General features: G+C 17.1%; 1 long non-coding RNA gene across 2 annotated transcripts; it reads left to right on the top strand.

Moving 5' to 3' along the window:
* Positions 1-4,298: 4,298 nt before the first annotated feature.
* Positions 4,299-12,754, top strand: LOC135121783 (uncharacterized). 2 transcript variants are annotated; one of them, XR_010279119.1, is made up of 5 exons: positions 4,299-4,354; positions 9,765-9,862; positions 9,999-10,127; positions 11,737-11,822; positions 12,623-12,754. It is a non-coding gene; the product is annotated as an uncharacterized LOC135121783 (long non-coding RNA). The 2 variants fall into 2 exon arrangements; XR_010279120.1 differs by having other exon boundaries at positions 11,737-11,838.
* The last annotated feature ends 202 nt before the right edge of the window (positions 12,755-12,956 follow it).

Genomic DNA, 12,956 nt, shown 5'->3' with positions numbered 1-12,956 from the left:
CAGAGGGAATTTCGCTTAGCTCCTTTCTCACCGCTTTTATTCATACTATTTACTAACTTCGTGCCTACAACCTTTGAGCACTTCCTGTAACAAAAACTTAGTTTGTAATTGCAGGCTCTAAACCTCTTAGAGAGCTCAAGCATTTTAATTTTTGTTTCTTTTATTTTTTTTATTTTGTTTGCTTCTTTTAAGGTAGATAAAGCTTTTTAGTATTTTAATAAATCTTTATTATAAGTTATAATAACAGTGCTGGAAATCTTCAACCTTAATACTGGCTTTGAATAACAAAGAGCCATATTCTGTTCTTATTGTATACTTAACTCCTAGTAGATTCTCCTATTATACGCTTACCGTTCTTTACGTACCTTTCAGTATACAGTTTGTTTTATAAATTTTTTATAGAATTTTGTAAAAAGTACTTTATTAAAGCTAACATTTAAATTTTTAAATTTTTTGTAGAAAATTATAATATAAATAATTTGAATCAAAAGAAATATTTTTTTTAATTTTTTATAGAAATTAGTAAATGTTAGTAAATGAGATTTTCTCTCAAGTCGATTAAATTTTAATTTAAATTTTTTTGTAATTTGTTTTAAATAAAGAAATTAAATTTTTAAAAAAAGAGAACTACCTTAAACGAGTATTTATATACCGCCTTAAAGTATATAAAGAAACTCTTTTTTAAAAATTTGTTAAAGAAATCAAAGAAATATATTTAAATTTTTTTTTATAAAGTAAATTAATTATTATCAATAAAGATTTTGAATAAAAAAAATTATCAATCAAGTTTTTATTGTAAAAGTAAATAAATTGTCTTTCAAGATTTTAATTATCAAGTAAATTTACGATCTTTAAAGTTTTTTTTTATAAATAAATTAAGTTAATTAACAGTTAAGTTTTTTTTTAAGGTACCAAAAATTTATTGTATAAAGTAAATTAAAAACATAATCTTAAGATTTTGTTTTAAAGTAATTTAAAAATTATCTTTAAAGGTTTTTTTAAAAGCACTCACACAAATATTTTATTTTCAAAATATTTTACACCGAAGGTAAAATAATTATCTTTTATAATTTTTATCTTAAAAAAAATAAAACAAGTAATATTTGAATTTTTTTAACAGTACAAAAAAATATTGTTATTCAAGATATTGTCTTGAAATAAATTAGTTTTCCTTTAAGATTATTTTAAAAAAAAATTAAACAATCAAATTTTTTTTTAAAGAAATCAATAATTTAGAAAATATTATTGTAAACAAAAAATGTCGTTTAATTTACAGTAAATTAAAAACATTATTTTTTTAATTTTTTTTTAAGTTATTGAAAACAAAAAATATGGTCGCCTAAATATATAGATTTATGAAAATGTTGCATTTGATTGTTTTTTTAAAAAAATATTCTTAAAAATTAGAAAAGGTTAAATATTTTTTTTAAAGCCAAAAAAATAGTTTAGATCTTAATATTTAGTTGTTTTTAGTGGTCTTTCCTTTTCAAGATTTATCTTATGAACTTAAATTCACTTTTCGGTAGTTTACTACTAAAAAAAGTCCTTAAATATTTTTTTAAAAAGTAAAAAAAAAAAAAAAGAAAATATTTAAGCCTACTTTCGCTAAAAAGTTTTTGTTTCTATTTCTTTTTTTTACACATTTGTTACTTTTTTTTTAATGAGTACAGCACAAAATTTCAATTGAAAAAAAAAAGGATTTTCTAGAGCCGACAGAATTTAAGATTTACAGTACTCATCTTTACTATAGTATTGTATCATTTTTGTAGTGTTACAAATAAAAAGGTTTTCTTGAAGAAAACTTTTATTTTTATTTAGTAATAAAATCGAAAATGAAAAGTCGACAAATTCAACTGTACTTAGTGATCTTTCTATTAAAAAAAAGTTCCTATCTTTATATTATCCTTTAGTAGTGTTACAATTAAACAAGATTTTATGGATACTTATAATATAAAAGGAAGAAATAATATTTCGAAGCTGACAAAATTCAAAATTTGCAAGACCTTTATCTATATATAAGTACCATTTTTGGGGTGTTACAAATAAAAAAATTTTTTTTTAAAAGGAAACTTCTTTAATAATATGATAAATACATTTTAAAAAAAGTCGGCAAAATAAATGTTTAACTGCTTTTAGTGATGCTTTACTAAAGAAAGCTTTATTTTTAATTGGGTTTTTATCTTTTTAAAGTTTTTCAATATATAGAATTCTTAGAAAAAAAAATTTTTTTTTAATAAAAAAAAAAAAAAAAATGGAATTTTTAAAGTCGACATTAAAGATTTTTAAAACGCTTCTTTACTAAAACTTTCTATCACTTTGAAGTGTTCCAAATGAAAATTTTTTTAAAAAAAACTTTCGTTTTTTGCATCATTTTTAAAGTCGACCAAAATCTAGATTAAGTTTAGGTAAATATAAGGTTTTTATAAGAAAACAATCCATCTTTTTGTGGTGTTTACAGTTAAAAAAAATTGGATTTTTAGAGTCGACCAAAAATATTAGATTTTCAATTTTTTTTTCTAATTGGCAATTAGTGGCCTTTTTACTAAACAAAAATATTACCAAAATTTCAGAATCATCCTTTTGTGGTATTATAGGTAAAAAAAATTAATTATAAATAAATAAAAAAATTTTAAACGGCCAAAAAATTTTACTGCATAATATTTTGTCCCTACAAATTAAAAAAGTGTGCATATAATTAACTTACAACCCAAAAAAATTATAGCAAAAAAACTTATTTAGTAGATAAATATTTTAAAAACTGTTAAAAAAGCTATAAACAAAAAACCAAAACCTCTTTACTAATCGTGCATACTTTGGAATTAACATCTCTAACAGCGTTTTACAATTTTTTTTTTATTTATAAATCCTTTTTAATAAATAAGATTACTTTTTTTCAGTTTAGCGCAAGTTATAAGAAAACCATAACTGAAAAAAACTTTTTATAAAACCCTTAAAAAACTTTTCGTCTCGAGAAATTCCGTTTAGCTAAACTTTCCCAGAGTAGCGGAGCTTGCCTCCCGTTGACAAAAGTTTCTAGGATTTATATAATTTTTTTTAACTTTATTAGAAATAAAAAATATTATTATTAACCTTCACATTGTTTTATAAAGTTTACTAAAAATATTGTTGGGCACTTTCTATAATTCACTCGAGAGTATACAATTTATAAATTTTTTTAAAGAAAAGAGTAATAAATTATCTTTGTTGTTTAATATATTCTAAAATTTATTTTTTTAAAAAATTGTTATTGTTAACTTTATTATTTATGTATATAAAGTTTATTATATTATTAAAAAGTTCCGTTATTATTCAAGAGTTTACCATTTCTAATTTTTATTAGAAAAGAGTAATAAAGTTTCTCTTTTCTATTAATATAATCTAATTTTTTATTTTATTTTATATCAATACTACCAAATTTATAAAGATTTATTATTTTTGTTGTTATTATTATTTAGTGTTGTTTTCATAGCTTTTATAAGTAAACAATTAAAATTACTTCATATAAAAAATAAAATATTTCATTTATTATTATTATCTAGTTTTACTTTTATATTTTATTACAAAGAGTTTATCATCTTTATATTTTTTTAACTTTCTAAAACAAATAAATCCAATATATATTTTCTTATTACATGATATTTTATTTTTTTATATATTATTTGGTGCTGAACTAATAATTAATTTATAAAAAAAAAAAAATCAATAAAGTTCCGTACGTCATGGTTAATGCTCCTGATTCAAAGTTGGTGTGTGTTTTTTTTTTGCAAACAATCTTTGAATATTTTTTTATTTTACTTCAAAGATTATTATATTTCTACTCCACTTCTCCAGGAAAACCTAATATCAAACATCTTATTTCGTTTTACACCTAAAAGTGTTTTTAAACGTTCTTGAGTAACTAACTTCTTAAAACTTTTAATTTTTTTTTTTTTTTAAATGTATTAAAAAAACAGCAGGCCTTCAGCGAAGGCGACTCAGAAGGTGACAGTAATTTTTTATATTTTTATTTATAAGTGATATTATAGACACACATATATATACACGTAGAGGTTTGCAAATCTTTATCAAGTAAAACATTCACAACTGATATTAATAACTTTAATTAAGAAAATCTTATATAACAATTTTTAAATTTATACGATTAGGAAAAAAAGACCTTTAAGTTCTCCAATAGAAGGTGATTTTGTTTAATAGTTTCTTGCGTTCTTTGGGACTAGAAGTGGTCAAGTTATTAAATTTCATTTGAATTTTTGTTTTTTTAATAATACACTTATAGAAAAGTTTGGCTGAGAAAATTAGTTCAGGGAAAACTTTGTTAGTGAAGTACAATCAAAAAAGAATTTTAATCACTTAAGTATATTATTTATAAAATTGATTATCTATAAATTTTATTTTTTAAATTTTTCAAATTAGTAAATTTATTAGAAAATGTATTTCATAAAAAGTTATTTATAATTAAGTAGAATATATTTTTTTAAAACACCTTATATAAGAATATTATGAACTCGTAAGTAAATTAAATATTCTCTATAAACCTAATTTTAATTATTTATATAATATATTTTTTTAAGTTCCGTAAAAAAAATTTCTAATCTTTTAAATAATTTGATTTTTATACTTAAAAATTAATTTTTTTTAAGTAGAAAATATTTTTGTTAAATCCATAAAAAAAATTATTTAATCTCGTTAGTAAATTTATTATTTACTAAAAAAAAAATTACTGAATAGAAAAATTTTGGTAGTATAATTGAGAAAGTCTTAAATATTCGCGATTAACTATTTTTTAAATTAAAAAAATTAGTTTTTACGGAGAAAATTTTTTTTAAAGAATTAGTAAACTTTAAAGTAATCATATCATTCTCGTAATTAGATTTTTGTTATATTTATTATTTATTAGAAATTTTTTTTTTTAATTTAATAATATCTTTGTTAGTCATTTAAATAATAAAAAGGAAACTTTTCAAAATCGTAATCAATTTTGTTTTTATCTTAATTATAAAAATATAAATTTCAATGGAATAAAATAATTATAGTAATAAAACTGAATAGGACAACGCCTTTAAGATTTTACTAAACAAATTTGAAGAAAATAAATCTTATAATTTTTATATTCTGTTGTTTTGTTTTTTTTATAAATTCTAATAAAAAGAAATTAATGCAATTGTATTTGTTTTTTTTTATAATATTTTTCAAGTCTTTTAAGCGTTTAGCGTCAATATTGAAACAGTCAACATCCAACTGGAAATAAATTTGAATTTCTTTTTCTGATTTTGAGAGTACTGAAAAGTTGCCGTTAGGGAATGTCGTAATTTAAATTTTGCTTAAAAAAATGAAAAAATGTTTTTCATTTCAAAAAAATTTAAGAGGAAATAAATCATTTCTCAGTTGTTATGAAAAAAATAAGCATAAAGCCAATTAATAAATAAATAAAACACCAATTAATAAAAAAATAAAGCACTAACAATTTTATATTTTGTTTGAAAACTTTAAGTAGTTTGTAATATTAATAAATCGTAATTTTTATTAACAAATAATCAACTATTAAAAAACCATCAATCAATAAAAAAAATAAAGTTTTTATTAAAAAATAAACTATAAAAATTTCATTTAAAAAAAATTATCATGAAATAAAAATAAATCTATAAAACTTTTATTAACAAATTTATTCAGTTAATATTATTAAAAAAATTTTAAGGGTTAAAAATTTGCATTAAGTAAAATGTGATAATTTTTTTAGTAATACTTAACGGAAAGTAAATTAAAAAAAAGTTTCTATAAACTTTTTAAAATTTAAATTGAACTATAAGAAATTATTTATTTGAAACTTTTTATATTACAAAAATTAATAAAATAAATTTATATAATTAAAGTTGATTAAAGTAAATTTTAACTTTAAAAAAAATGAAGTAAAATATTTTTAAACTTTTATTAATTTATTTTATTAAAAAATTATTTAGAAATAAAATTTATTCAAAAAAATAAATTTATACGTTGTAATAAATTTTTCTAATTATAATTAGAAAATTTAGAAAATTTATAAACTTCTTTTATATAATATAAATAATTTACAATTATTAAAACTTTTTTATAAATAATTTTTATAATAAAAGTTGATTAAATGAAAATTTGTATTATGAATATGCAATAATTATTACGAAAAAAAATTTTTATGAACTTTTTAACTTTTTTTTAAGAAAATATTTGTAAGGTTGAAATTAAAATTTGCATTAAAAATAATTGTTATAAATTTATGATAATAAGCATTACGAGAAACATTTTTAAAGGTTATATAAATTTTTTTGTATCTAAAATATAGAAATCTATAAAGCTGAATAAAAATTTGCTTAAAAAAAATTGTAATAAAATTTATAATAATAATTCATAACGAAAGAAAATTTTATAAACTTTTTTTTTGGTATAACAATTAGAAATTAAATATTTAGAACTTCTTTAATATATAAGAAAATAAAATAAATTCATATAATGAAATTGATAGAAATTTGCAAATTAAAAAATCTGTATTATAATTTTATTAATTACTAATAACGAAAATTAACTTTAAATAAAGTTTATATACACTTTTTATATATAAAATTATATCATAGATAATTTGTTATTAAAAATTTTTTTTATGCATAAAAAATATTTTTTTAAAAATTTTGTAGCAATAAGAATAATAAAGAAAAGTAAATATGGGAAAAGTTTTAATAATAAAAATTATAAAAGTTATTATTATGTTAAAGTTATAAAAAAATAATTAATAATTTAGTTAATTAAAAATTTTTTTAAATTGTAATTGAGAAAAGTAAACTCGAAATTATTTATAAACTTTTTAAAAAAAAATTTAAAAATCTTAATTTATTAATATATTTTTAGATTGTAAAATTGTGTTTTTCCTTAAAAAAAAATTTAAAAATTTTGGATCACTTTTTCAATCTATAAAAAATGAAAAACTCAACTGCTTGTTTCCTCCAAAACGCTTTTTAATAAACTTTTTGTATATAGTTATTATTATTTACGCTTAAGAAGGTTTTGAAACTATAATTATTGTTATTAGTATTTACTTAATAATCAATTTTTTTTTGAAAAATTCATCTGGATTTTACTTAAAAATTACTTAAAACTATATTAATTATTATTAATATTATTCACATTTCAAAACTTGTATAAATTCTACTTTAAAATTATTTAGAACTGAAATTATTATTATTGTTATTTACTCTGTGATTATTTGAAACGAATTATAATATATAACAACTTTATATTAAATTTATTATAAAATTTAATAGAAAATGTAAAATGAAATTCTTATATTTACTTTAATTAAAAAAAGGATTATAAATTTTTATAATATTTATATTTAATTTATATAAAAATAATAATAATACAAAAAACGAATGAAAAATTTTCAAGTTTATTAGATTTTACTTAAAATTTTATTAAAACGAAATTTTTTGTTATAAAATAAATTTTAACTTAAAGAAATAAAAATTTTATAAAATTTTATTTGGAATTGTTAAAACGAAATATTAAATTTAAAATAATTATTCGAATATAATTTTTTTTTAAAATTTGTATAAAATTTGTTTTACATTTATTATAACCAATTAAAAATTTAAAAACTTTTATACAATTTACTTTGAAATTAATAGAACGAATAAAACTTACCAAACTTTATTATTAAATTTATTATAACTTGACGTATTGATAACTATATTATGTTCTCTTTAAATTTTATATAAATATAATTTTTTACAACCAAGAAGTTTTTATAAAATTTTATAAACTATCAGTTGAAATAATTAAAGAATATTTGAAGCTTTTATAAAATTTATAATACCAAAAAAAAATTTAAACTTTTTTGTAAGTTTATAATTATCAAAAAACGAATTTAAAATTAATAAAATTTGTTATTAAAATTTATTGCAAAATTAATTGTAACAAAAAATTAAAAAAACTTTTTTATTTAGTACTTAAAAATTAATAAATATTTATTATTAAGTTTATTATAAATTTATTATAACAAATAGAAAAAATAATTAAAAAGTTATAAAATTTACTTAAAAATTAATTGAAAAATTTATTTTACATTAAAAATTCACAAACTTTTTATTAAATTTACTTTAAAATTAATTTAAACGAATCAGAAGGTTTTTTATTTTTTAATGAAAATTTTGAAGAAACTTAAAATTTACTTGAAAATTCTAAATTTTTCACATCAAATTTACGTTAAAAATGTTTAAACTTTTCATTAAATTCACTTCCTAATTAACTTAACTTAAAAAAATCAGACATTTTGAAAATTTAATTATAAAAACTAATGAAAATCTTCAACGCCAATCCGAAATTATCCTTTTAAATTTTACTGAAAGTTTAGAAAATAATTTTATTGTTTATGGCGTGCGAAGTTTTTGGTTTTTATAATATTTAATAGAAGTCTTAAAAGCAAATATATTTTTAATTATTTTTTATTATTGTTTTATTTTTTTAGGAATATTTTAATAAACTCTATAATTATTTCCTATTCATTATTTTTTTATTTTATTTAGAAAATTGTAAAAAACTTTTTTTTAATAATTTTTTTGTAATCACTTTATTTCTTTATTAAGATTATTATAATTATTATTGTTTTTTACTTATTGCTATGTTGAGTACTTTTTTAAAACATTTTTAATAATTTTTTTTTACTTAATATTTTTATTTATAATAATTTTTAAACTTTTATATTAAACTTTTTTTACTTATTGTTGATACATAAAACTTATACTTCTTTATGTTTATTACTATAATTTTCAATATTTATTATTCTTATTAGTAACTCTTTAATATTTTTTTAATAATTATTAAACTTTTAATAAAAACGGGCGACTTTTTTTTATAATAGTCGTATTATTTAGCAGTAGATAATATTTTTATTTATATTTATTATATTAGAAAAGTTTTGAAATATTTTTTATATTTTATTTTTCTTTTATGTATATAAGTTTTATACTATTTTCTTATGAAAAAGTATAACTTTTTCATTTTTTTATTTTCTTTTAAAATATTAATTTGAAATATTAAACTTTATTATATATTATATTCTATTTTTTTTTTTAAAATAACACATATTAAAAGTTTTTTTTACGAGTAATATTATTTGTATAAATTTTTTTTCTTTAGTATTTTTTTTAAGTAAATTTTATTTTTATATATTTTAAATAATTTTCTTTAATAAAGAAATATATAATACCTTTTTTTCCTTTTATAATATTTTTTTATAAAAAGTTAATATTAAGTTTTTGTAATATTTTATATTACTTTAAATTATTTTTCATATAAATTTTATTATATTTAATTTTATTAATATTTTGCTTAATTAGAAAAAAAATAAAACAAATTCCTTATTATTTAATTTTCTTTTATATTATTACATATAAATTTCATATTTTTTATATAAAAATATAAAAGAAATTTATAACTTAAAAACTATTTTCTATTTCTTTTTTTATAATTTATTTTTCTCGAATAATTTTATTTATATTTTATTAAATATTTTTTTACAAAAGAAAATGATTTTTTTTTTCTATAAAATTATTATTTATATAATTTTTTAATAATAAAATATAAAACAAAATTTATAATTATGAAAAAACTTATTACAAAATAACTGTTTCTTTTTCTTCTTAACTTTTCTATTAGAATTTTACTTTATTAATAATTTTTCTTTCACTTTTATTGTATTATTTTTGATTTATTTTTATAAAAAAAAAATTATAAAAAAGGAAAGTGAAGAGCAATTTTTTTCCTGAGCACGTTGAATGCTCTAAAAAGAAGTTTAAGAAAAGTATTAAACAAGAAGAATGAAAATAATAATATTCAAGTTATTATTGTTATTATTTATTATAAATTTTCAATACTTCTTTAAAGATCAAAGTTTTATATAATATTGAACTTTTTTTTTCTACTTTTTATAGTAAAAAACTTTTTAAAAATAATTTTTTCTTAACAAACTACAGGAAATTGTCGAGCTCTACGCATTTTGTTATGCTAAAGACGTTCGACTGCAATGGACCACCCGTTTCTCCGTCGAGCGCACCTCCAACGACGCGGTAAAGGAAAAGGCTGCCAATATCGCTTATTTCTTGGTTCGTGTAACCAATCAAAATTATTTATGACTTTTTTTTCTTATTTTTTAATGAATTCTAAAATTTATTGTTTTTTTTTAATTTTTTATTATTTGCCCTTGAAAAAATATACAGATAATTTTTATAATATGAAATTTTTTTTAAATTTTGTTAAACATAAAATTCTATTTATATTATTAATTAATAATATAATATAAATGAACGCATTAAACTTTTTTATAAAAAGTTATTATTGCTATAGTATTTTATTAAAATTTCATATGTAATATATATATTTTGTATTAGTAATATAAAATGAACTAAGCTACTCACCATCTTTGTTTAACGGCGTTAGCCAATGGAGGACTTTTCGTAGTTATTAAGTTTATTATTAATATAATTATGCTGGAAAAACCAGTTTAAGTAATCAAAGCAACCAATAAGATTAATATAATACGGAGCAGTTGGCCAATCGGAGAAGTAATAATGAATGAAAATTTACATATAATCAATAAATTGTTAACAATCGAAAATTAATAATAGTATTGTCAGTTAACTATTACTATCAAAAGTTTATTAAGAAAGTAGCAATAAAGGTATTATTTATAATTTCACGTTCAATAGTACATAATGAAAGCTAAAATAGCTATGTAATATTATATATATATATATATATATTATACGTATTAAAGAAAATTAAATTAAATTAAAAGTTTAAACAGAAGAAAAGTTTTTAGTATAAACAACCGATTTAGAATAATTGAAAAAACAAATTCTAAAATAAAAAATATACGGAAACTTTATTAAATGAATAAATTTCTAATGCAACCAATAAAGTGAAAAATAATTTATTGACGCGTTGATTGGAAAACAGACCAAAAAAGATATTAAGATTAATGTTTAAAAATAATAAATGTTTATTATTTATAATTAATATTTTATATCTCAATAAAAGTAACCAATAAGAAATATAATAAATTAATAATTATATTGTTTTCTCTTTTTCATGTTTATGTTAAAATCGTTATAGAAAAGATTTTATTTATAATTAAAAAGTTTCTAGTAACTTTTTATTTTGTACATCTATAATAAATTTTTATTAATTATTATTATTGTATCATTATTATTATAATTATTATTATATATGAGTAGAAATTTTTGATTTAAAAAATTCGCTAAATTTTTTCTATTGACGTTTTATTATTATTTTGCATATTTTTTTAATACTAATAAAAAGTATATTTTTTAAAATCCAGAGAAAGTTGCTTTATATATTTTTATTTTCTATATATTTTCATATTTATTTATCTTTGGTTATAATTTTTGGACATTTTAATTATTACAGTAAATAAAAGTTAATATTAGTATAATACTATTTATTTACTAGTGCTTATTATATAAAAAAGTTTCTACTATTTTTGTATTCATTTTATTATTATTATTATCATTATATAATTCAGTACTATTATCTTTATGTCTACATATTTATTTAATATTTTTATGAATATTTTTTATAAATAGGTATAAATTTTATCGCTTTTATATTTTTGCTATTTATTTTTGTAAATATTATATAATGCTATTAAAAATATTTTACGTACTACTATTATTATATTTGTCTTTTTTTCAGCTTTCCAAAACTTCCTGGCGTGATTCTTTTTTTTTCTTAACGAAGTTTACCGCTTTGCTCCTCAATTGATTCCCTTTCGTTTAACGGTAGACTCGATTACCTGTACATTATTATTATTATTATTGTTATTGTTACTGTTATTATTATTATTACTATTATTATTATTATTGTTACTGTTATTATTATTATTACTATTATTATTATTATTTAAAAAATTAGTTAAAGTTTAAAAAAAAAAAGTTAAGTCAAACAACTCAAGAAATATATAAACCAAAAATAATTATAATAAGTTTAATGAGAAAAGTTTAAATATATAAGTAAAATATTGAGAAAGTTTTATAATAAAAAGAAAAAGTTAAACTTTTTATAACTAAAATTATAATAATAAATATTATGAGAAAAATTTTATAGAAAAAAAATATTAAAAAAGTAGGAAAGTATAAACATAACAGAAAACGAAAAAGTTTTATAGTAAAAAGAAAAAATTAAATTTTTTATAACTAAAAATAATAACATTAATTATTTTTAGAAAAGTTTTATAGAAAGAAAATATTAAGATAGTATGATTTATTAATAATAAAAAAGTATTAGAAAAATAAGCATAAAAGCTATAAAAAAGTTAAACATACAATAAAACTATTTTACTATTTACTTTTTAATTTCTTTATTTGTTATTAATATTTTGATATATAAACTTATTTAGTTTATTATTTTTCTTAAAAAAGTTTGCAGGAAGAACACCTTCCGAAAAGTATAAAAAACATTTACAAAAGCTTTTGTATCATATAAAAGTAAACCTGATAAACGAAGAGTGCCACTTATAATTATTATAACTATTATTAATTACTATTATTATTTATTATTATTATTACTATTATTACTTTAGAGCTCGAAGGTGGAGTTGTAAGAATTGTGCACAAACTCGTTATTGAATCGAGCGTTTCAGCAAAAGCGATTTATTTCATTAAAACAATTGAGAAATTTTAATATTTAGTTTCATTGGTTCCTTTTTAACCATTAGGGTTAATAGTAAAGCATAACTATTTTTTGTCATTTTAATTTTCTTTAATAAAAATTTTAATATTTTATTTATTTATCTACAAATTTTTCTTTATTGTTAAATTTAATTTATCTCGAGTGATGGCAAATTTAGAAAATAATTATTGGTCATTCCTAATCTTTTCAATCCTGATTGGTTCAACCAAGTGCTACCTTTTATA

Source organism: Zophobas morio, unplaced genomic scaffold (genome assembly GCF_036711695.1).
Source record: "Zophobas morio isolate AGI-343-1 ecotype UQ-CSIRO unplaced genomic scaffold, CSIRO_AGI_Zmor_V1 ptg000701l, whole genome shotgun sequence".
NCBI classification, from domain to species: Eukaryota; Metazoa; Arthropoda; class Insecta; order Coleoptera; family Tenebrionidae; genus Zophobas; species Zophobas morio.
The sequence above is the reverse complement of the archived record's forward strand: the minus strand, read 5'-3'. Positions and strand labels throughout refer to the sequence as shown.